The sequence below is a fragment of the Pleuronectes platessa genome, chromosome 17, assembly GCF_947347685.1.
Source record: "Pleuronectes platessa chromosome 17, fPlePla1.1, whole genome shotgun sequence".
Lineage (NCBI taxonomy): Eukaryota > Metazoa > Chordata > Actinopteri > Pleuronectiformes > Pleuronectidae > Pleuronectes > Pleuronectes platessa.
Window position 1 is genome coordinate 6,542,311 of NC_070642.1, and position 25,769 is coordinate 6,568,079.

At 39.8% G+C, this 25,769-nt stretch overlaps 1 protein-coding gene across 1 annotated transcript in view; it reads right to left on the reverse strand.

Annotated features, from left to right (window-relative positions):
* disp1 (dispatched homolog 1 (Drosophila)) overlaps positions 1–25,769 on the reverse strand; it is an 86,561-nt gene that overhangs the window by 49,447 nt on the left and 11,345 nt on the right. The window contains exon 3 of the mRNA XM_053445690.1: positions 11,642–11,719. The gene's annotated coding sequence lies outside the window, so the exon portion shown is untranslated. The remainder of the gene's footprint in view (positions 1–11,641; positions 11,720–25,769) is intronic.

Sequence of the window (25,769 nt, forward strand, 5' to 3'; positions counted from 1 at the left end):
GAAGTTTAAATTAGGGCTTTCCCAGTTAAATTTGGCATGTTTGCTACTGGAAAAAATTTAGAATAATGCCACCATTGCCTGCGTTTGGTTACCAAGATCATGCTTTGTGATTTTCAAATGTGGTCTTTGGATGCATATTTGCAGTTAAGCTGTTCTTTATATTATTTCCACATTAGGAAGCCAGACCTACAGTGACAAAGAGATGAATCAATTCCAGCAGAATTGGAAAGAGGTTCTTGTTCCGGATCTCTGCAGGCTCGGTCATCTGCCAAGACTGTTGATGTTTTCCACATTGTACAGCTGCAGTTTCCCTGCTAATTACACTCAATCTTCTACTAAGGTACATGCAACTAGCAGGACGACTTCTCAAGCTTTCCCCCTGATTTATCATGTCTGTACCTCCATTTACTCACTCCTGAACAAAAAAAGAAAGCACATGGTAGCACACTTCTGATATGATTTAGGCCAAAACCTCTCCCGACATTCGACCAAAAAAATGGTATCAATGCATCTCTATACTGCCTAAATCCCGTTTATGGCTAACATGTGCATTCAAAGAACTTTAAAACATACAGAAAAATCTAACCACATGTACGATCCAACACGCAGATCCTTAAAACCACAGAACCTAAGTCACGTGTCTTGAAAACAATGTTTTCTGGCCGGCACCAGCAAACCCTCCACCCCCGGCTATTTCACACCACATCTTAAATATATGCGTCTCAATGTATCTATGGACGCAAGTAGCTACTTATGTCCTCCATCTGGTTTGACTGCCGTTGTGAAAACTGTTGAATAATGCATTTATTCAAGAAAATCTGGAAATGTATGTTTGTTTATGTCAAAGATAGGGGTGAACAAAGAAAGGCAAAGTAAGTGGAGAAATGTATAAATGATTTTCAGCATGTGTTGCAGAATACAGAAGTCGCCGTCCATACCCATTTTATTATAATGGGCAGATTTATGCAATGTGACAATATCCCTTGAATGCCTTTGTACTTATCAGTTATATTGACATGTATTTGAAATGATGAGTTGTACACAAAAGATATCATTACCTCATTCTTTATTGTGAATGCAACATCGGAAAGTTGAGCAAAGTTGTCTTCAAACCATAAAAACCTAAATATTTAGCAACTGAGTGAGTCCAGCATTTATACACGCGACCGTAATGAAGGTTTAACTACCTAATTATCCCTCATACTGAACATGTGTGAAAGCACCTGCTTGTAATATGCTCAATATTAGTCATTTAAGCAGGTGTTTCCTTCATTGTGTATAACATGCTATTTTGTCCTGAATATATTCAAGGATTTTGTGATTATTATCTCCCTACAGCTGCAATAATACTGCTTGCTTAAAACATGTATGGTTCTACAATATTGTTTCTATGTTAAATCTTACTTTGTCAACTTGCAGTGAAGGATAAGCCATCTCTTGATGGACAATACATTTTGTCTCATTCGTAAAAATAAATGTCTTCACTTGTAAAACAACAACCAAAGCCAGATAAGTTTGCCTTGTCCCTGACATCAATATAGGGTCCAAATATTTTACAGGATCCACGTCAGACAAAATGTCCAATAATGTCACTCAAAGAGTGGTAGCACGTGACACAAAACAAAGACCATCTTCAACACTGTCAGTGTCCATACGGCTACAGCCAGGCTCTGTCCTCAACGTGTGCCTACTGATTGTAATGAATTTTAGTGATGAGGGGAGGAAAATACACTTAATGTGTCACAGGGGCAGCTAAAACCGATTATTCTTGTTTTCAATCTCTCCAAACAATTTACATATACACTAACAAATCGAAATATACACTACCATAATTACATGATTTGTATTTACATATACAAATCATTGAATGATATTGTATATTTTACATGTAAACTCACAAATCGAAGTATATATTATTTTTATTATTATTATTATCTTTTTAGAATAGGGCAAACACACAACAATATATTGAGCATGGATTGTCGCTCTATATACTCAATAATAAACAAACAAAACAGAATTCAATTATTTTGTTTTGATTGAAAATGTGTAGACTGGAAAACCTGTACACAAAAAGAAGTAGAATTGACCGTATTATAAACATTTGTAATAACACTGATGCTAACGTTCTGTTAGCTTCAATGGCAATGCCAAAACGCTAATGACTGACAGGTATAATGTTTTCCATGTGCATCGTCTTAATATTGCAAGCTAACATGCTAGCATTTGCTAATGGCTACGAAACCCGAAGTACAGTTTAGGGTTTTGGTCATTCAAAAACTGGACAAATGAAAATCTCTACCTTATGATTGCATAGATCAAAAGGAATAGACAAATGGAAAAATCCAGATCTGGACCAACCGCTTAAGTACTTATTACCAGAGGTGTAAAGTAAGGAATTACATTTACTCACGTTACTGTAATTGAGTAGTTTTTTTGTGTACTTTGACATTTTTTGAGTAGTTTTTAACATGGGTAATTTTACTTTTACTTAAGTAGATTTTGACTGAAGTATTGTACTTCGCTACATTGGAAATTACATCTGTTGCTGAGTAAAAATAAAACATAGTTCAAGGCGCAAGGCAATTCTCACTGCAGTGGTAGACAGTGTTGTGAATGAACGCGTTCAAAAGAACGCGTTCAAAAGAACGCGTTCATTCCAACAGCGAGGCACACCTGCCAGTAGCGGTATTTTTTGTATTTTTCAGGAAGTGCCTTTTCAAAATAAAAGAAACCATTTCAAAATAAATGTATCAAAACATTTTTATTTTTTTTATTTTAGTAATTATTGCATATGAAGTACAGTTTAAGGCAAGGGGTAGTGATGGATACAGTTTCTTTAAAAAACAAGTTAAGCCTTTCATTCTCACTTTCCACCTTATAACTATGAAATGAACTGAACTATGAAACTAGTTCAGAATTAAAATGAACTGTGAACTATTCATGTTTACATGTATGAACTGAACTTTGAACAAGTTCATGAGGTGTGAACTTGCACAACACTGGTGGTAGATGTTGCATAGAGTGGATGATGGAGTCGATGCAAGCCGCCGGTGCCGAGTCACGAGAGCTAGAGAAGGATGATATTGCGGACGACCAACAAGCGGAAGCATCAAACTTTCCGCCAGTTGAGATTAAAGCAGATGAAGAAAATCCGTGGCCACATCTCACTAAGCAGTTTGCCTTCAAGCACAAAAGAGGCAACAGCTATATAATGCTCAAACTCAACAAGAAGTTTGTAGACTAGTGCTCTAAAAGGTGGACCAAAGTTTAACCAAAAGTTTATATATACAGTGGGAGAGCAGCATTTTAAATTTTTATTTTAGCGGTCATGTGGTTCATGTCTTGACATGTCCTCCCAAAAGTTCTTAAATGTTTTGTTGATATGTTAAATGTTTGACATGTTTAATGTCATTGCACTTATATTTGTAAAGATTCTCCTGTAATTAAAAATAACTGTTTTTGGAATTGATTTATGACCCCTTGTCCTTTTTTGCACTGTATAGGAGCGGCCCCCATCAAGTAGTTGGAAGTAACTAAGTAACTTTTACTTAAAGAACATTTTAAATGAACTACTTTTTACTTTTACTTGAGTAGATTTTTAGATGGGTACTTTTACTTGTACTTAAGTAAAATTTCATCAAAGTAAAGGTACAATATTTCAGTACTTTTTACACCTCTCCTTATTACAGCGTGGATTTATGAGGTGGACCAACCATCTGACCCATATTGCCAACCCTGGAGCCATGCTAGTCGTTTGGCTAAATTAAAATACTAAATATAATTTAAGGTAATCAATCATTATGCAATTATTGGTCCCAACATTGTTTCTCCAAGTTTTAGGGTTTAACTGACAGTCACTCAAGAACTAGATTTGTATAATCTTCTGTGTAAAGCTTTTTACCAACTCAGCCAGTCTTAGATTCAGCCTTTAGAATCAGTACAATTCAAGCTGAGTAACATAACCACAAACTTAAGGAATTTATTTTAATTAAAATGATTCAAAGGCTCCATTTTAATCTTTCTGCCAGCCATCTTTAGGCCCCGACAGACACAAGTGTTGCCTATACAGGCCTTGCATGAGCTCTGGTCAAAGTCTCTTTCTCCTCCGAGCTGGCCATTGTTGTGAGGACTGATAAATATTTACTCTTCCCAGCTTGGCAGGGAAATGAGTGGGAGGGGAAAGGGACCCATTGTGACAGAGGGGTCAGAGATGCTGACAAGCCAGCAGGGTCCTTCCTTCCCCACTGGCACTCAAAACCCCAATACACTTTTCTGTCTAAGATCCACTGCCAGTAATGGTTAGAGCTGGGATGTTCGTGTGAGTGGGTGTGTGATGGTGATGGAGGAACAGAGCGGGATGGGGAAAAGAGACATAGACAAGCAGACAGGCAAAAAAGGCGCAGGCCCAGATAAAAAAAGTGCTTTGGAAATATAAGAGTAAAGAAGGTTCCCCTCTGAGAGCTGACAGACCACCAGCCGAACCCACAAGACAATAGAGCAAAGGGGGATCCACAACACCAGACAATACAGACAGAGAGAAAGAGGCTCTGGTGTTATGAATACACATGTCCCTCCGGGCTTCGTCTCCCCACATACCCACTCCTCGACAAAGGAAACCAAATAGTCATTTTCTAAGGCCGAACAAAACAGGGCTTTCCAGGGGCATCCAAATTTAATTGTCTATGTCAAAGTATCAATAGCTGTTTAGTTTTTGTTATTTTTACGAAATGAAAAAGAGTGGCTGTTGGTCATCGTCTGTAGGGATGTGAGAAGGGAGATTACTTACCTCCTCACTAGCCTGAGCATTCAGGTCAAACCTGTAGATCAGGTGTCGGGAATGATTTTCCTTTTAAGGGTCTTTTAAGATTTTAAAACATCCTTTGAGGGCCATATTAAAGCGTATCTGACTAACCTCTAATGTGATGGTTGGAACTGCTTATCTTTGGCAAAGTATCGGATGTCAAATGGTAGTCTTGAATGGACTACTCACAGCTGGTTTTCAGGTTTGGGTCAGTCAGCTTTGAGCTGCATCGACTCTTTTCAAGCTTCAGTTATCAAAAGATTCTCAAAGCCATAGGTTGTCGCAAACAGAAAGATGCAAAGTTCAGTGCATGTCTGAGCAGTGGGAAGTTGTTGTCCGTAGCTTTGAGTTTGTAGTTGCTTGGTAGGTCAATAATTGTGGGCCGTAGTTTGTAAGACACATCAGCTGGCTCTTTCCTGAAGGGCGTAGCAAATATATTCACTTCCTTCAGTTTACTGTGCATAGTTTGCTGAATCCTCTCACTAAATGCCTTAGGGTGTTTTGAAAACTTACTGACATTTTCAGATGTACAACCCGGATGTTCCCCACCCCAGCTCTAGATCAACTGCGCCTCCCAATCCCCCCAAGTTTCCTTCAATAGTTTCCCCATTAAGAGCTGAAGAAAAGAAACAGTTAATTTCAATCACAGTGTAATAAATGTGTGTAAATATCTGTTACTGAAAGAATTATCTTTTATGTACACGCACATAACCAGCAAGTCAACTAGGTGTCAAACACACATGTACAGGTCAAGCTTCCTACTGCTGCGATCAAACACAGTTTTTCTCTAATAAAACCTCAGCACCTACAACAATAAACAGAGCTCGGATTTGCATTGATGTGAAGCAGCGTATCCGTGCCTTTCCTTCATTCATCATTTCCTGTCCCATTCCCTGGTTATAACAGTTGTTTCCTGTCTGAGAGAGGCTTGTATATAAGTACAAGGTCAGTGAATTCAAAGCAAACATTTCCCAGACTAAGAGTTGAATTATACATGAGACTAGTGAAACTACATACTGTGTATCCATGACAGAAGAAAGTCCAACAGACACTACATCACATAGATACAGTTAGTGTTCACACTCTTGGTGAACTGTGGGGGAGGGAATGTGTGCTTTTGCTCTACTCTATCAAAAGGCTTTTAGTAAAATGTCCTAAGACTTGGAATTTGAAGTTAATACGTTCCAATTTTTTGTACTCAGGTGGCCTAGTGGCCATGATGGAACAATTGACAGCATAAAATTCATCAACTTGCAGGTCTTAAAGAATATTCCTGGATTCTGCTAGATAACGACAACAAATTCAAATTCGTAATATTTGAGTAAACCAATAACTGCACTATAGATACATTTTGTTAAATCAAAGAAAATAATTCCACTGTGAATTTGCCATTTTCAATACTGATTTGGGCCACTGACTGACAGAGGCAGGAAGTGACGTATTAACTCTGATGCGGAGACCATTTGATTTTCTGTACAACGCACAGACATCGGAGTCAGCTCTTATCAACACAAACTCTCTAGAAATCTTTGTTGGGGTCTTCTAAATGTATGACACTGTTTTTTCACAGAGATATTTGTTTTCTTTTTGTTTTTATATTTCTCACGTTGTCACTCGTTAGAAGCATCATCAACCCTTCCGCTCGTTCACACTTCAGAGCATGGTGTGTTTTTGCTCAAACTAAGTGTTTAACTGACACCAACATTCCAAAAATGTGGAGCCCTGTTCACATGTGCTTAAAATGTCACACTATAATGTACATTACCGGCTTTGTGGCAATACAAATGGGTTTAAAAGATGTATCAGAATTCATGCTACTTATATGGTCACTTCTATGTTAACGTTGTCAACACTTCAGATGATGAGGAGCTGTAATGGAAGGGGACGTTGAGTTGTAGAGGCCACCAATTCTCCCCCCCCCCCCCCCCCCCCAATGTCGCACAGAGATCATGTCACGGACAGAAAAGCTAAAAACAACATCTGCATTACAATGTGTATTATATAACTATTATTGTGCATAATAACTTAACCAAACAACATGGCTGGACACAACATCTGGTATGAGTACAACATCCAATAAGAGAATGAGCATCTGTATTGGCGACAAAGAGGATTCAAAGTGGTTCATTGAAATTTCACTGAGCATACTGTATATTTTTCCTCTTATAACCTCATGAGATTCCCGCCAGATGGCTCATGTCTCATATTTTAGATTTTATTATATAACCTGCAGGAAGTGCTCTGGTATGCTTGTAATACAGAGCTGATAATTAGGGTATGGTCATTTTCTTTTGGCAAGTCAACCATCTATTGCAACAACTGAATGCAAGTGAATTGTGCTTTTAGAGGACAATTCTTTGCTACACTTGATACCTTGAACACTGAAAAGGCAGAAATACTTATCAAATATTTGTGTATCTAGATTGTTAAATAGATTCCTTGTTGGTGGATGTATAAGCCTAACCCTAATGTTCTTAATATTGGGACAATCAAGCCTTAGGATCTGTTATTGATAACTAACCGAGACTCCATTGACAAATTCCAAAATGTTTCAACATTAGCAGTTTTTCCATCACATTTATTGTCCCTTTACATTACTTGGTCTCATTACACCAGACATTTTCAGCTATGTCATAAACTGTGGACAAGCTCCAAGTAAAATCATAATTTGGCTGCAGAGCCACCTCCACCTCATTTTTCACACTGATGTCATTTCATGACACCTGCGCCTTGTTATATTGAGGAGTCGTGTTTTCCAAATGCCCCTCCAACAATCACACCGAGGACCACAACAGATTATTAAAATCAACAAATCATAAACTTTAATGATGGCATCATCCCGAGCCATCACAGCTGAGGCTTCTAATGAAGCAAAAAACACGCAACTATCTGCCAACATAAGCTAATTGGACATGAAACAGCCGCCGGAGGGATCTTCAGACAGACGTACTGTAGTAGATAAACATCCAAAACCATTCATGAGGCCATTAAAGTCCGGTGGACAACCTGAGGCACTAGATGATGACGCAGCAGTCATTTACAACTCTCCAGGATCAAAGTTTCAAAGTGTGTGTGTGTGTGAGAGTGTGAGTGTGAGTGTGTGTGTGTGGAAGAGGGAGGCACAATAAGCTGGCTGCCAGGTTCAGCCCAAATGTACACCCAACCTAGTAATCAAGGGTTCCCATGCACGAGACAGTCAACACAGCTGTGGAGAGCAGAGAGGGTGGATCAATCGCTGGTTACCGGCAGATTTGTTGAGTCAGCAAGCTAGGAGACATTAGAGTAAATCACGAAAACCTTTTTAACTTTCCCTCTAACCACCTCCCTGCGGTTTTTCAATCACTCACTAGGCATGTTTCTTGAGTATATTAGGCCAGGCTATTATTTAATGATTGAATGAATACAGCTGTGAATATTTTCACACTGCATATTGGGGCTTTGCAATATGATCACAATCTCAAATGCGGAAAGTGTATATTTCAGCAGGTAACGATAGGTTTTATTACTCATAACTTATACATAGGTCTGACCATGCAAATTGTGGCTGTGTCATTGCAGACGGGAAGTGTAAACGCGGGCGTCATCTCCTTCCATCTTTGCGATTCTTTGCCAGATGTTGTGCCATGGGCAACAGCCTTTCGCAATGTCTGGTCTTCATGCCAGATGTGCATAAGAAACGAAATACACATTTGAAACACCACCTAATGAGAAACGTGTGCCCTTTTCAGACATGAATGCTGGAAAATGTCCAGACATTTGGGCCCGGATATTATACAAACATTGCCTTTCACATATGAACAACATCGGACATTTTCAGGAGAATATCAAGAGCTCAGTGCATTTGGATAAGTAGCTATATTTAGAACTTCATCTATGAGCTGAACTGAACAGGAGATGTGTCGGATATGTCTGATTTAGCTCAGCAGGGTATGCTGATTGTTCAATAACTATTATACATTCGCTTTGTGGTCATTAAACGAAGCAATATCATTATGTCAGGGAAAGAAGCTTGTGAAGTTGGGAAACATAAAAGCAAGAAACTTTATCAGTTACAATAAGGAAAAACAAACCCCACAAGCAGAGGAGCACAAGCAGCAGAGTTGACAGATGTTACGATAGTGTGAAGTTTCATGATCTACTGCTCTACAGCCAATGTACAGGATTAAAAGCATTGAGGCCTCAGTGTGCATTTAACATTTCATGGAGTTATTTAATGATTAAGTTAATTGAGGATTGTACTACCACAACTAATATCCGAATAATTTGTTGATCACATTCATTTTTAGCTTCTTCCCCAGCTACTTCAATTTACATCCCTAAAGCAACCACCACTACCTCATTCGCTGTAATTTTGGTTTACTTAATTATGACCACAATTTGCTTCCCAATTTGCTGACTCTCAAACTGGGAGAACACATGCGGAGGGAAATGATTCAAGTCGATGTAACAGAATAAAAGCTGCCAAAAAACTGCTGAACAATTCAATAAATAACAATTATTATTTGCAGATTTACGCTATATAACTTGATAAAGAAGGCCAGTGTTTTCTTTCTCTCAGGCTCTACAGAGCTTTTCCCAGGCCATGAAATCTAGTGAAGGGAGAGTCCGAGCTGCTGCAGGCAGGAGAAGTTGGGCCTGGCACAGCTGAAACCTCCAGTCCTGCACAATCAACAACAGACGCTGTCCATGTTTCAAAACCGCCTCAGCTGCTTTTTTTCCAAACTGTTCTTTTAATTCATGAATTCAATGAACAGACACACAATGACTAAACATAATAATAAATGGAGCCAGGCACACACAGTCAGACTTTTAAACGTGTGTGCACTCGCAAACCTCTTTGCATGCACCTCGCCAACACTGAACTCTTACGCTAAAGCAGTGGTTCCCAAACTTTTTACAGTCTCGTACCCCTTCAGACATTCAATCTCCAGCTACGTAACCCCCCCCCCCCCCCCCCCCCGACGCACGTATACAGCCTATAACACTTGAAACTTTGAAATTGTCAGGGATTTCAGGACTTATAATAATCGTACATGACAAAATAATGTCATCTACGAAATTCTTAAGGATCAATTAATCGATTGTCGATTAATTATGCCCATCCCTAGTTTTGACTAACGGTCACTAACCTACCTGTAACTTTTTTTGGCAGTGTAATTATTTTGCTGAATATGGGTATTTTTGGCAATGCGAGTTGGCTATTCAGACTATTTAATATTGCGCGATTATTTATAGCTCAGTTTGAAAATGTAATGGGCTTTTTCACTTTGAAAACGCAGATAAAATGTTCTCCCCACGTACCCCCTGAACCACTTCGCGTACCCCTTGGGGTACATGTACCCCAGTTTGGGAACCGAGGCGCTAAAGCATCCATTTAATGCATAGGCACACACACCAGATTAAGTTCTCTCGATCTTAACGTGAAAAAGCAGCCAATGTGAAAGAACGAGGAGGGAGGACAGGCTGGCGTCCAACTTGAACCTGCTGAGACTCTGAACGGAGAGAGTTGTTGGCTGACTGACACGGCCCTGAAGGGCTTTCAGCAGGTCAGGGCAGAATGAAGAAGAAAGACCGAATGAGCGAGTGTCAGAGACTAGTGTGTGTGTCTGTGTGTGTGTGTGTAGGAAGTCCAGAAGAATTGGGTTAGTGAGAGAAGTGTGTTTGTGCTGGTGATTGCATGTCAATGTAAGGCTGCTCTGCTGCCTGACTTATACTTGAACAAAAGTCATGTGCTGGACAAAGTAAGAGGACACACTAGAACCGGAACTGTTGATATCGTTTTTCTATAATAATATGAGAACAGTCAAAAGCCTTAGCAATCTGCTGTACCCACAAATAATCCTACAATCATGCTTTGAAAGTTATCCATAAACTTAAATGAGCAGAATTTAATTAAACCAATGTACATGTTGTAAAAGTGGTTGAGAGATATACGTTTTCCTGATACATCTTCCCAGAATATGAATCCAATTAAAAAAGTTCTGTGAGGGTGCAGGCGGACCTGTGAGTTATGAGTCTGAGGTAAACAGCTTTATCCTGCTCACTGACCCTGTTGTAGCAACGTGAAGAACAAACATCCTCTCAACGTTTACCTGAGGCTTGTCTGGACTCGCAAGAGAGAGGGACAGGGTGAAAGGATGAAGACCGGCAGTAGGTGCTTTACTCTTATATACAAAAAGGCTTTTTCTTTGTCTGGCTGCTTGTGATTAAGACACTGATTGAGGGATACACATTTTCCACTTGGATGCTCTAAATTAGTCTGTGCAATGTATAGCTGAGGTACTAGGAAGGTCACAAAAGTCAGGTGTCGCAGTAGAACCATTTACTTTTTCTCATATTTTGAGTGTTGAAAGGACAGCAGAGGCTGATGGGAATGTCAAAAGTCTAGTATACCAAAGTATTTCACAAAGTAAACATTTGGAACTGGTGACGGTTTTAGATGAAAAGTGAGCAAAGAGATGTTGCCACACTAGTGGGGCTACAGGATATTCTCTTGCAACTGAATTGGTTACATGAGCAAGTACATGTACAGTTCCCCTAACTGCACTCACACATTTATCTCAGACTGATCACAACTATTATACTACAGTATTTGTCAGTCAATAAAATAACAATAATCTGTCCAAAAGTGGGATATATTGTCAACTAACAATTCTTTGTTTATTCATTAAAAAAACACTACCGACATGTTACTTAGGTAAACCTGTGTTAGGGGAAACTCAATAGGGCAGACTTGCCAAGGCTCTTGAAAGATGTGCTATATAGAGTTATAAACTATATGATGATATGCTTTGCTCAGTTACGAGATTTTTGATGTGTATTGTGTACATGGCTTACCTGTAGGATGACAATGTAGCATGCTCTGCATCTATTCATGCGTTCAGGCACTTGAAGACCTCAGAGAAACAAGTAAATCTGTGGACAAAAAGAAAACATTAATCCTTCATTGTTCTTTTTTCGGGATACATTAGCATCACAATTATGAACAAAGCCTCTGCCAGGTTTTTAGTATTGGTGTATATGAACTACCTTGAAAAGAAAAAACTTATTGGAAACAAGCAATTCTAAAAATAAATATTCTAAAATGCTCCGGCTACAGAGACTGCTCTGCAAACCAAGTGATGGTAGAAAAACACAGGAGAAAGATGAACAAGACGAGGAGCCCCACACAGAGCTGGGTGCCTGCAAACCCAGAAAAAACCGACTTAATAACCGATGTTAACATGTCAGCCTCCTTCTTTAAGAAAATTAAGAATTAAGGTGTTCTATGGACTGGGTGGGACAACCTGTTGCTTTATACAACATTGTTGTTGTGCCTGGGGTGAAGCATGCTGAAAGGATGGAAAGGATTGTACCCTGGAAAGAAAGTCATAGCCATGGAGGTTTGATGAATATTTAATCTGAGCCAGGTGGAATATACTAAAAGAACTGTAAGAGACTCTCTAAATGATAGAAATACATGCGATCCAAGTCTACAGTTTTGACTTCAGCAACTGGCATGGGAAAAGTCAGCATCATTGCATAAACTCTTTTAGTCCCAGGACAATGTGTGGAAACACTAGCTGAGGAGCACTTTCCAACCCTGACCTCTGATGCTGCAGCTCAAGCTACAAGATGCTCAGCAGGCTCCTGTTCCACACCATGCCTGAAGGAGCCGCAGGGGAAAAGGATCGGCGACAAAGACAAGTGGGAAAAACCAGAGGGAAATCCTCCACCCACTAAAACCTCCTTCAAAGCTAAGGCTAGAAAAGCCGTCCATGGTGATAAATCCAGATCCATCCCCTGAGTGTCATGAGGCAACACCACAAGTCAGGTTTGCAGCTGTCCAATGTCCACCATTTCCCCAGAACTCAGTTTACAGCAGTACTTGGGAAATACTGTAAAAGAACTGTAAAAATCCTTGAATTCTAGGGATCCATTCCAACTTTCAAAAAGGGACACAGAAAAATTGAATCTGAGCTGAAAATAGCATGATCAATACACGGTCCTTTGTATACATAAGTGACTTTCTTTGGGCCCAACTACTGTCTTTAAACATGATTGACTGCACTTACCGACTGAGACTCTCAAACACAATATTGAACAGATTATATAATACAGATGAGGCCCTTATTTGGACTTTCATCTCGCAGAACTGCCAACAAAGTTACAGCCTTGTTATGTTTCCCAAAGACAAAATCAAATTTTTAATGATCAGAAAAGTCCCTTTGTATCAATTACCTTTTCCTGTTCAAACGTCCAGGTTTGATAGATGGATTGGGGACTGGCCGCAAATCATACAGGACACTCTGAAGGGCTTAAATTCTCATCCTACTTTTCTTACAGAGAAATCTTAGCTTTTCTAAATGAATTGAAACCAACAAATAGTCAGTTATACCCACAATGATATATTTACTTTATTAGGGATTTTTGCAAAAAAAATTCCGGCACATACCAGTGTCAAATTGGAATTACTTCTTTTAGACTTTTAAAAGACTTTTAGACAGCATGTCAACATACTAACTTACAAACATGGATACATCTTGGATTTGATTGTCAAAATATTCACATTTTGTCCCAAAGTACCAAGAACATGTCGAAAACCATTACACTACCCCCTGATTTACGTGGTTATTTCTATGTGGCCGTTCAATTGGTCAGAGAGAGAAACCAAACTTCAGACTTAATACATTGGGACTCAAACCAAGCAGCGAGAAGGCTTATGGTGACTTTAATTTCAAAGGTCTGGTGCAGGCCGGGGTCTTGCAAAAACAGCACCTTTATCATTTAAAGAACATTTCAAAAGTCACTTAATGATGAGGATAACACATAATGACTGGACAAAATCCAGTCACACATACTAGAGGCTGTAGGGGATGATTTGACAGGTGATGAGAAGATAAGAAGGTTTGACAGGAGGGGATAAGACTGAGAAACTATATCCCCTGCCTTTGACGCCAATCCAGGAAAAAACAGGTAGCCTAACGACAAGGTTCTGATATGACCTTGAGTGTGTCAGAAGTCCCTGCCGAACAAGAGGCCATTCAAAGCCAACATATGGTCCACATCACCAATTACCAAGGTGTGCGTCGATAGGGAGAAGATGAAGAGAGTGGTAGCCACAGAGGGAGTTTAAATATGGACAGATGAGGAGAGGGGGACTTTTAACCAATTTAGAGTAACAACCTCAAGTCAAAGGAACGTTTTTAAGCTAACACAATGGTTCAATGTTGCTCTACAGTTTCTGTCTCACAACTAAATTTCTCAAATAAAAAAAAAATATATATTATTACATAGAATTAGTGTAGCAGCTTTGAAACAACTGCTCAAATACTCAGTTGTCACATCTTGGCATATGATGCAATTTTTTGTTTTCAAATATTACTTTCTGCTTCATGCATATTGACTATGTGTCCCATGTGGTCAAACAAATGTAAAGGAATCAATTTCTCACAGGGTCATAAATCATATTCAACGTCACTGACGCAGATATTAAGATATCAAAAAACATATAAATGAGCCTTGACTATTCATCTGCTAACTGCTGCTTCTTCCAATATATTTTCTGTGGGTTATACTTAAGGCTTGCATGGGACCTTCTAGAAAAGAAATCAGCAGGGAGTTGAGTAGAGTACATAAGATAATGGTCCCCACAAACAGACATCTTCGTCGGTGTCTTTCCATGTGTGTGTCCGCTTTTCACAGGGAGATATTTGTTTTGTTTATTTTTGAACCTTACACATGTTACAATCAACTCCCCCACTTTATTTGCGGTGAATCTAGAGGGATCTCCTGTTGAATGCTCATGACTTTCTATAGACTTTATACTAGGAGGCCAGGCAGAGAAAGTCCGCAGATAATCTGGAGCCTCCCGCTTGGACTTTTGCGTTCACATAAAAGAGAAAATACATCGGATCTAAGTTCAGTGCATGTCTGTAAGCAGCTTTAAATGTAGGTAGATAGGACAAGGAAAACAAATGGGCATAAATTCAAAAAGGAAGAGGGCCCTAAAATTTGTTATCAAAGTTCTTGATAATGTAGAAGTGCTACAAATGATAATTTTCTTAATTGTTGTAATCTACAAAAATGTGAATATAGTGTGTTGCAGTGGAAAGGACTCCATGCTGATTTCATCCCACACTGACCCTAATTATTTGGCATACAATGATCTTGCAGACAATTCTAATCAACCAACAGTCCCAGTCTGTTCTCATTTCCAAGGGAGTCAGTCAAATTCTGGAGTCAAGTCGAGAAATCTGCCTCCCAATGCCAAACTCCCTTCAAGACACTAAACCTTAGGAATCACACTATACACGGCTAACTCAAGTCGCTGGTTTCACAAGGGGAGGGTTAAGCTCGAAGAAACTACTCCCCAAATTCCTATCTTTCCACAATTCTGTAAAATGTTCCCTTTGAGCCTGTGAAGACACAAACAATCTGTTGATTCAGTGGTAGAATCCTTTTCCTTAAGCCGCTATTTGCTTTAGCTGCGATGACACAAGAGGAGGAATTTGAGCAATGCCTGTGTAACATAGACTCATTTCCTCTGAGTGAGAGGCATCTCCAGACAGAAAAGACATCACTGAAGTCTGGTTTATTCCTGGGCCTCTGGCTCCAGGTTAGCAAGTGTCCAGACATGTTACACACTGATGTCTCTGTCATGGGGCACTCTGTTGTATGCATTCTCTCACAAATACATCTGGGCTAACAATGCATTCATTCTATTATTCATAACCAGTAGCAAACATGTAGTTCCATGACGCACACAAAGACAGAAACACTCTGAATCAGTCATAAAAGATTTGTTTTCCCAGTGACCTCATTAGATTCAACAAGGATGAAAGACATTCACTCATCACTTCTTTTTTTAACTGAATGATAAGTGGAACCCAACCATTATCTATAAAGACGATAAATGTACCTGACTGGCTCTGGAGGAAGACGCTAACTATCTTTGAGCACACTCAAATCCCTCTTATTATATTTAGTTGCACCTCAAAGAAACAGCTAATTACCTATAGGAATCCAAAAGGCTAACCATCTTCCGACTGTACAAATGAAAAGCTCATCAGATTGTAAGGGATCAAAGTAGCCTCATAAGTGCACCACTTTCAAGTAGACAATGAAAATGTGAAAAGCAGAGAGAGCACAGCTTCTCTGACAAAAATCCTCTCCAACTCAAGCAGCCTTGAGAAAACTTTGCTTGTTCAATAGGGGATCAATGCCAAGGATTGCAGTGCTTTGCCATTAACCTTCATTCTCCCTTTGGTTTTCCATCATATTTTCCAGTGGCAGGTCAATGACATGTCATGAATTTACATGCTAGTAGAATGCCACGTGAAGTTTAAAAAGGCACTGAAGGATGCCCTTTTCCTCAAGTGCTCCAAATGTCAAGGAAAAGATAAATGGAACGGACTGTGCACGCAGATTAGCAATCTTTGCGCTTCATGGAGACCGGCCAGGAAGTATGTACCCTGCTCCTCTCTCCACTTGTTTCTTTTTTCCGCTCTGCGATTTCATGCCAGATATGTAAAGTACACAGGAGCTTATACAGGTTAAGTCAGAATTTAAAAGCAAAAAAATAAATAAATTAAACCGGTATCAGATGACATGGGGATATCAACATGAAAAATCTCCAGTGATGAAAGCAGTGGGGAGAGTGAGTCAGAAGAGGCAACAGCAAGACGAAAATAGGCTGTGCTAACGTGGACTAAACAAATTAAATAATCATTGGATGAAGGAGTTGCGGTTAAAAGGGATGAATGAACTTAAAAGTAAAGTCAGCCCTCAGAGTTAATCCAATTACAGACTATAAACTGCCGGACTGAAACTACCTTTAAAATATAGTAATAATATAATACAGATAATAATATCATATTTTAACTAAAATAACGCAGATGAATAAATACCTACAACTGCAGGGAAGGGTGTATCCACCCATACATTCAACTGTCACCTCTTTCTTCTGTGTGTAACCCTCAATACATTTTACGATTTTAAGAGAGCTGGTAGAAACAGCTTTTCAGAGATCACAAAATAAATAGTTCTTTAAAACTAGTGGTAGCCCAACAAGACACTGGCTTGAGGCCTTAGCCTGAAGGAAATTAATAATCTGATATTATTAATAAATAAATTATTAACATTAACATATCAAAAACTATTTCTAAAGTAAACAATAAATTACCTTAACTTCAATACATTTTCAAATGGCAGTACCTTCACAAAAGTCACACAGAATTTGCAGAGTTCAGAAGAGTGTACTGACACCTGAAGAGAACCAGTTAAGAAGATTTCTTTTGTTTGTATTTCAGTTTTCTTGTGTGTGAAATGACAAATGGGCATCAGAGCAGGCCAGAGCACACAAGCCGGCAGCCTTGCAGCTGTTCCTGTGTGCCTTACTATCGTCACTGTTTGTGTTCCCAGGAGAGGTGGACAAAGCGCTTCCAGGTCGCCTGCTAACCTGCCTTCTCATTACCAAAGGTCGGCCTGCTGGAACACAATGCTGACCTCTCATGCCAAAGGTTACTTGGAGAAGAGGAGTTTGGGGAAGAGGTGGGGGGGATAAGGAGGAAAGAGAGGCGTGGAGAAGATGATCTAGAGTTAAATCCAAGAACAATTCTCCTACCTCACCCCTCACATTAATTTAACCTCATCATCCATCTTGGAACTGGTTGTTCCTGGATTCTCACTTTGTGTGACTTTCTGGAGGTCAATCCGAGCAAACAATCAGATCTTGATTCTGCAAATGAGGCCTCTTTAGGGCTCTAATGTGAGGGTTCTCTTCTATCACTTCCTCCTGGTTCTAGGTTAAGTGTTTGGCATTTGGCACAGGCTGAGGTGAATGCCTATAGATGGCATTGCTTGCTCTTAGATCACAGCAAGCTCATTAGCTCTGGCCCGCTGTTGCATTCACTCAAAACAGACCAAAGACGTGATCGGGTGGAAATTCAAAGAGGGCCAGAGGAAGGAGGAAGGAGGGGGGATAAAGATATGTTTCCTTGGATAAGGCAGAGCCTTAAAATTACTTCCTGTGTGTGGCGTGGAAAACAAAACAGAGGGGCACCATGCACAATGGTGCGAACCCAAGTGCTATTCAAAAAGACACAACATAATCCATCGTTATGGTTACATACAGTAGACATGAGGATGACAGGGCGGTGACTGTTGGGGGTTACAACATCTGGATCTCATAGTGAATGCCTCTGGAGTTTCTGACAGTCGTCCTCTCACATGAGCAACCCCCCCCCCCTCATTACATCGAAGTTGCTCCCTCCCCCTCTTGTTTGCGTCTTCCTTTTCCTCCATCCTCCAACCTTTACTCCTCACCTTCAGGGCCATGTAAAAACTCCCAATTATCAGAAACACGAGAACCGCTAACGAATGAGCATGAAGTCGGAATATGCTATACACGGGAGCCCTCACAAAGGGCCATGTTGAAATGTGATTGAATGCGTCAGCAGGTTGTAAAAGCCCCCATCCCCTTTAGATCAATGTAATTGTGAAAGCTTTACACTGAGGACTTTCCGGACTGGGGAGCGACAGGAGGAGGAGGAGGATGCTGCCAGCATTATGCTCCACCAACAGAGACCCCTTTTAACCCAACAAGTGGAGAACAGGCAAGGTCTTCCAGCTGCCTTCCATCAGCAACTATAGCAGACAAGGGAAAAGTAAGACGGGACGAAAGAAAAGAGGTTTGTAACACCTGCAGCAGGGTGCCAGCAAATATTCCTAGTTCCTCTGGCCTCTTGGTGATACATTATAAATCCTTGTGATTAGCTACAGTAGCAGGCCTAAGTGCCACTTAAATCAAACCCCAAAGGGGAAGTTGTTGTGACCTCCGAGCTTCGGAAATGTAATTTAGGCCCAAGTGATTTTTACAAAAACAAAGCAAGCTCTGTTTTTCTTATTAGAGAGGATGGAAGAAGGAAGGGTGTGATGGACGTGAGCGTGACAGCAGGTTTGCAATAATAAGCCATTATTTGAGGGATTCCAGAGAATTAGGAGAAATAACTCCTGGTTATTAAAGCTATTTAGTAAACCTCAACTAATTAGCCACTATACTTTAGTATTCTAGGAAGACACATGCACCCAAACAAGACACAGATGTTTATACAAGAGCTAAGCCAATGTTTTCATATAGATGATGTGCAAACTGCATTTGTAGCGTCTGTTATTGCTCTGAAATGCACCGATCCATTTATCATGTTTTCAAAGCATCTCCCACAGGACCGCATCTCCAAAAAAAGTGGCAGCAAAGATGGGAAAGGGGGTTTTAGGTTTTAAATCAGACTCAAAGCACGTCACTGAAAAATTCACCCATCCATGACATGCTGGGGTAATCACAACATTAACCTGAACCACAGTGAGTCACCAAATGAGAAGGGGATTGAACCCAGGCACAGAAACATCAGAAATCACAATTAAGTTCACCAAAATGAAGCAGCAGACCTGACAGAAGGACGCCATCAACACAGGTCTATAAACCTGCTGTGCTTACGGGAACAGAAGGGATGGCACAGCTCAGGTCAAAGCTGCCGAAGTATTGTTGACAGCTGACACAGACCAGACCCAAGTGCGCACTGGGACTTGCAAGAGTGCAACCAGTATTTCAACATATAATCTGGCAGTATGACTACACTACTACTTTTAGACCCCTGCAGTCAATTTGTTTTTGTTATCGATTTTTCTCTGATAACATATAAACCAGGTGACAAGATATACAGCAGCACATTTCTCTAACCTTTTCATTTTCTATTTTCCACCTCAATCCACAATATAATAATGATGTTAGTTATAATGAAAATAGGTTTACAGACCTTTTCTTTTTGTGCATACGTAACTTCAATAGAAAGTTTTTTGCTAAGCTATTAAAGCCACTATAATGTTAAGTCAGTCAGTCGGTCAGACCACTTTGGGCCACTTGGTCTTCGGCTGCTATGATACTATTACAGTGTGTTCATTGTATATATTGTATTGCATGCTGAATATAACAATGTTTTAGTGGTATGAATTATATATTTAAATGTACATTAAACAGTACACGGATTGGTTAAAATACTTAATATGCAGCGGGGCTGTCTTAAAAGTTGCTTAACTGTTGAATTGGTTTGTTGATATAAAGTACCGTCCTATGAGACAAAATAAAGTTGTAATAATAATAGTAATAATACATTTTATTTGTAAGGCACTCTTCATCCGAGAATCTCAGAGTGCCACAAGTACATAGTTAAAATCAAAAAAAAAAAAAAAAAAATTGTAATAAAGAAGCCATAAATCACGGAATATTCACTTCCATTAGGTGATAGTTAAGTTCTTGAATTTATCCTCATTGTAATTTCAATTTAATCTACTTGGCATACATCTTGTGTTAATATCTTGTACATAAAAAAGTAGGACTGGGACAATACATTAATTTCCTGATTCCATACTACCACGACACTTCGGTACCGATTCAGCATGTATTGCGATTTTTAAGTTTTAAATATGTTAGAAGGTACAAAAAATCTAAAAAGATGTCAAAAAGTCACCTCATTTTAAGAACCAAATTTGTGAAGATGACGCCAGAAACGTTGTGACAGATATGCTGAGGATCACTGGCGTATCACAAATCTACAAAAAGTTTGGCCAAACTTTAGGTAAACACTTACCAATTGATGTTCATGAAAACTAAATGTTTTGAAGTTTGACTTTTGTCTTTCTCTGCCCCCTACATGCAGTTTTTCTCACTGAAGCTCTACTATGCGAGTATGCTTTTATGTTTGGCACTCATTGTTTAACAGGGAGGACACAGCTTTTAATGCACACATCCAAAGCGATTAATGCAATGCATGATCTGTAATTTGGTTTATAAAGCTTTATCTAACAGTGTAGCTTTTTCCTTTCTTTATTATGTATAATTGATTCAATTCTATGTGAGGGGAAAAAAATGGGCAGGCCAGAGGGACCAGTCTGACATCATCGAACCTCAACCCTTCATCTCAAACACACATCAGTGGTAGAACAGAGTGCTTTTACATCCCAAAACTGCAATAAGGGGCTCCCAAGGACAGCAACACAACAGTACACACACACACACACATCACAGTGAAATGCTCTTGAGCTGGCCTTGACAGCTGAGGACATTGTGTAAGAGGGCTCAAGTCTGTGCTGGCAGCCAGAGAAGATGTAGAGTCCTACAGGGTGACGTGAGACTTGGAGATCCTCGCCAAGAGTTGTGTGTGTTCATCTGCACATGTATGGGCTGTGATGCTTTTGGGAGAGAGTTATCTGGCTTCAAGCCCCATGTCCTTATCGGCCTTGCTGTCTAAAGAAGACAGGAAACAACTAAATGGTCCAAGTTCCAAAGCCACTATAAAGAGGAATTGTTTTAATCAAGTTGATGCAATATATTACCAATTAGTACGCAACTACGAATCATCGAACCGCAGTCTCATATAGTGATTCTTGTTAAACTTTTATTTTAAAAGTATCGTTAAAGTAAGGGTGTGTTATGTTACTCTCAATAACCAAATGACACCAAAACAGTGACATAAGAACAAACCAATTGTATAAAAAAAATTGATATTTGTGATCCAAACATTATATTTGTCAAGTATGTCTTTCTGTAAAAACATTCCAGAACAAGAGGGAAAAAAAATTCCAGTGAAAACAGCTCGTCTTGTATCAATTATTGATGAGCAGAGAATTTCCCATTAAAGACCACTAAACCAGTAACTGACAAAGGTATAACAGTCAAACAGCAACACATAATAAATATAATAATTTCTATAACATACTTTTGCCAAGACTTCAATCCAAACACTAACCACATATCTTAAGCAAAGCTTCCTGCCATTTAAACAGGTCAAGTTTAAAAATCTACTTTAATAATAATAACTTCAGTTATTTAAAGCAGAACTTTGAAGTCTCCAAGATAATGTGGCATTTCTAAGGTTATCACCTCTGCCAAGGAGCTCATGTTACACTCATGTTTGTTTGTCAGCAGGTTTACGCAAAAACTACTGAAAACATTTGCAGGACACTTTATAGAAGGATTGGACATGGGCCCAGAAAGAACCCATCACATTTTGGCATGGATCCAGGATTTATCTTATCACTTTCGCATTTTGAGATAGTGCAGGATTCTTTTTACATTTCAATACATTTTTCAGGGAATGCAAGAACCTTGATGGAAAAAACTCAATTGCAAATAAAAATCTGCATTTATTGAATTTCCATGACATATTTGTTGAGGAATTTAAGGGTACAGTTGAGCCTTGCCGTTTCATTCTGTTGTTTTTGTCTGAAGGTGAATTGAGTTGGGTTTAGACTATTGGTTAAAGAAATGGATAATTTGATCAATGATTAAGATCATCATTAGTTACAGATCTACTACAAAAAGGTGCTGCTCAGTTGTGTACTTGGAGGTCAATCCTGTGTTAGAAGACAGCTCTGTATATCTTGCCTCTACACAATCATGCAGCATGAACCACAGAGACCATATAGAGGGGATTGAGGAGTTGCCAAGATCCTGAGTGAGCGCCATTAGGAAATATACCCTGAAGCCAGCCCTGAGCGGCTCTGCCAGAACCCTCAGCTCACCACAGCCGCGAGCTTGAGACTGGCCAGGGTCAAAGTCAGCCACTCAGAGCTCTGTCCACCAGGAATCCAAAACAAAAAAAAGCATTAGAGGAACGCCACTAAAACAGAGTGCTTTGAAGTGCTGTGTCCCTTATGGGTTCCTATTCAATCTACACCACCCTTCCGCTACAAAGGACTGTGCAAGCGTGTGTACCATATGTGATTGTCTGCATGCAGGTGTGTCCATATAACTTTCTCAAAGAGGCAGGCAGGAGAGTGAGCATGCTCTTTATCAACTACAATCCACATAACACAAGGGAAAGTTGTTGGCTGAGAACGTAAAATATCTGGTTCCTCCGTAGGAGGCTAAAAATGCAAAAGTTTAAAAACAAAAACAGAAATGATAACTGATGTGAACAACTTTTAACATAATTAATGATTTACGCAATTACATTTTTGCAAAAGTAATGCCTGCCCCTCTCTAAAGGGGAAAGGAGAGCACTCAGCGCAGAGCAAGATAACATGAAGATAAGAAAGTTGACGAGAACGACAGAGAAGAAGAGAGATATACAGGATAGAGATAAGAAGGGGAAAATCAGACAGAGAGGGATGGGGGAACAAAGAAAAGGAGGGAGTCATGTTGAAATGCTTGGCAGCAGCTCCACATTCTGCCTTTATGTCCAGTTTGCGATTGGACTCAAGCTTCACCAAGATCTTCAACAAGGGAAACAAAAGAGATGGACGAGACCCCCCTGCCTCTCCATCACGCCATCTGTACATAACCATCCACCTCTGTACGGTGACCCAAACAACAAGCCCCCCAGGGTCAGCGGATTGGGCCTGGGACAAGATTTATCCGTCCCTGCCTTCCACCACCCCTTCCCACCCTCACAAACCCTCCCTGGTTTGTGTCAGTCTAATGAGCAGACTCCTAACTGCAGTCCAGCAAGGGAGCAGATGGATCTCTGTGACGATTTACAGCACACGGAGTGAGAAGATGGAGGGAGGAGGGCAGTTAAGTTGCAAAGGGGAGTAAAAAAAAGCACTCTCAAAATCTTCTGACCGGGGAACCCAAAATATGCCTCAAAATTGCACATTTTTCCAATTTATCTCTTATTGAATTAAGGCCTCAGACTGCTGGACGCCTTTAAGGAGAATATACCAGAGGAGGAAGAGAAAGACAAAGTGAGAGAGAGCTACGCGTGTCTGTGCCATTCCTCCTGAAACAGCTTCATCGTGAGAATGATGGGTAATATATGATGATGATAATGATGATGATGATGATGATAGTGGTGTTGGTGGGAACACGGCCTACTGTGAATATACAGTCGCACTGAGACCCCAATTTAATCTTCATGCTTCATCAGTGTTTCCCCTAGGTTTACAGCTTTTTTTACTTGACCTTCCAGGGGGGGCGTGGGGTGCCGTTTGGGGGGCGGGGAGCCCCCCTAATATAATGGTGGGGGAAACACTGTTCATGATACATTAACTGCCAACTTCAGCCAACATGGAAAGTCTAACTCATGTTAAACATCGGCTACATTTATATTTCCATGAGGTTTTAATCAACAAATAATAATTTATATTTATAAATCGGTTTATCCCAGTGGTCCTACACACAGGGAGGAAACAGGGGGGCCTCCCCAAGAGATGGGATCGTAATAATTACCAGGGGGGAATTTAGTGATTTGGGGGCAAAACATAGACATGAGACCTTAAGGGCTGTCGCTTTCAAATGTGGGGGGGAAATTTCGTATTTGGCCAGAAATGTACAGTCTAGAAAGTCCAATCAGTCTGTCTGAAGTAGTTTGTCTCCTGATCAGGCAGGGGGTGATCACTATCAGCTTGATCTATGGCCTTCCCTCTTGACCTATCAGTAAAGTAAGTGAGTTATGTTTTGTTGTTTTGCTATAAAAAAAAAAGAAAAAAGGAGGAGACTAGCAAGAAAAGCTGTCCCAAAGAAACAATAATGATACCAGAGCTTCTAAGAAGCATCGTGTGTTTTGGATTCTACACCGTAGACAGCCAGGTAACAATCAAAAGTGAGGCTATTTGTCGCCTTTGTACCATGCAACTCTCTAAGATTTTTATTTTTTATTTATTATTATTTATTTTTAGTTGCGAGGGAGAATTTCTATGTTTCATTATATTGTCATTGTCTGAATACCACTAAAGAGACCAGCCCTTCGCTGCACAATATCACAAGAGATGGGGGAATGGGGGTTGGTGCTCCCATCATCTAACAAGTGAATTGATGTGAAAGGAACATTTTTAACTTTGATCCTGCTAGTGGTTTAAAAGGCACCACATTTATATTATATATAATAATAATAATAATAATAAATGATCACTTTAATTAATTTAAGGGTTTCTATTCACAAGTAAAAATAAAAATAAAAGTCGAATAAGAAGCACAAGGGGCCATCATTAAGTCCAAAGCCTTTACTGTGGAAGTAGTGCCATGGACCACTCAAGCAAACCCGGTTTGTGGCAAACCACTTGTTGAATGTACCAATGTTCTGGCTGTGGTGAAAGAAGCCAGAGGAGGAAAAATAGTTTGTTCTGTAGGGGTTAGGGTAAGCCAGTTCTCCATCTGTGATCTCTATGGTCCAGTTTTCCATCCAAGCTGCCTCTCGGCTCTGTCACAGGGGCACACTCTCAGGTATTATAGGTTTCTACAGCATTCAAGAGTCGCCAATTTCAACTTAGGGTCTCAGAGCAAAGGCTTCAGTCATATAATGCAGGCATTGTGTGAGTTGACAGAGTAATGACAAGAGCCTCGTAGAATAGAGACTTTCAAAAGAGTTAACATTTTAAGTTCACAGTTCATTGTGCCAATTGCTCTTAAAATAAATAAAGGCACAGAGGAGAGGCTGATAAGGCTGATAATTTAACCTAAGATAGGTTAAATTCCTTATTTTCAAACATTGATTTCCTTCAGTATTTGGGAATATACTGTAAAGAAGTAGCACATTCACTCAATTCAATATTTTGTTTAACTGCAATTATTTTTAAATGGGTGGGCCGCCACAGTCACGTCTGTAATGATTAAATGGTTTGGGGTGATTTGGTGTGAATTATTGACAGAATTTGAACATGTCCTCTCCATCAGCATTGAGAAGGTCGATGGTGCACTGTGTGAAGGTCAGCTGTGTTCTGTGCCACTTATATTACAATAAGTTCCAGTGGTTAATGGGATTACGTGTGAGAAGTATATCAGGAAAGACAAGCATGAAAAAGAAAAGGTAATTATACTGAATGCAATAAATGAGGTGTGAAAGATGATAATTTAACACCACTTTCAGGTTGGGTGACTATAGAAAGAATGGAGAATTGTGGATTCAGACACATCCCATTTAGATCTCAGACACTTGCTGGTGAATCATTCATCATCCATGAGCTTCTTGCCAACTTCAGTGCCAATCCT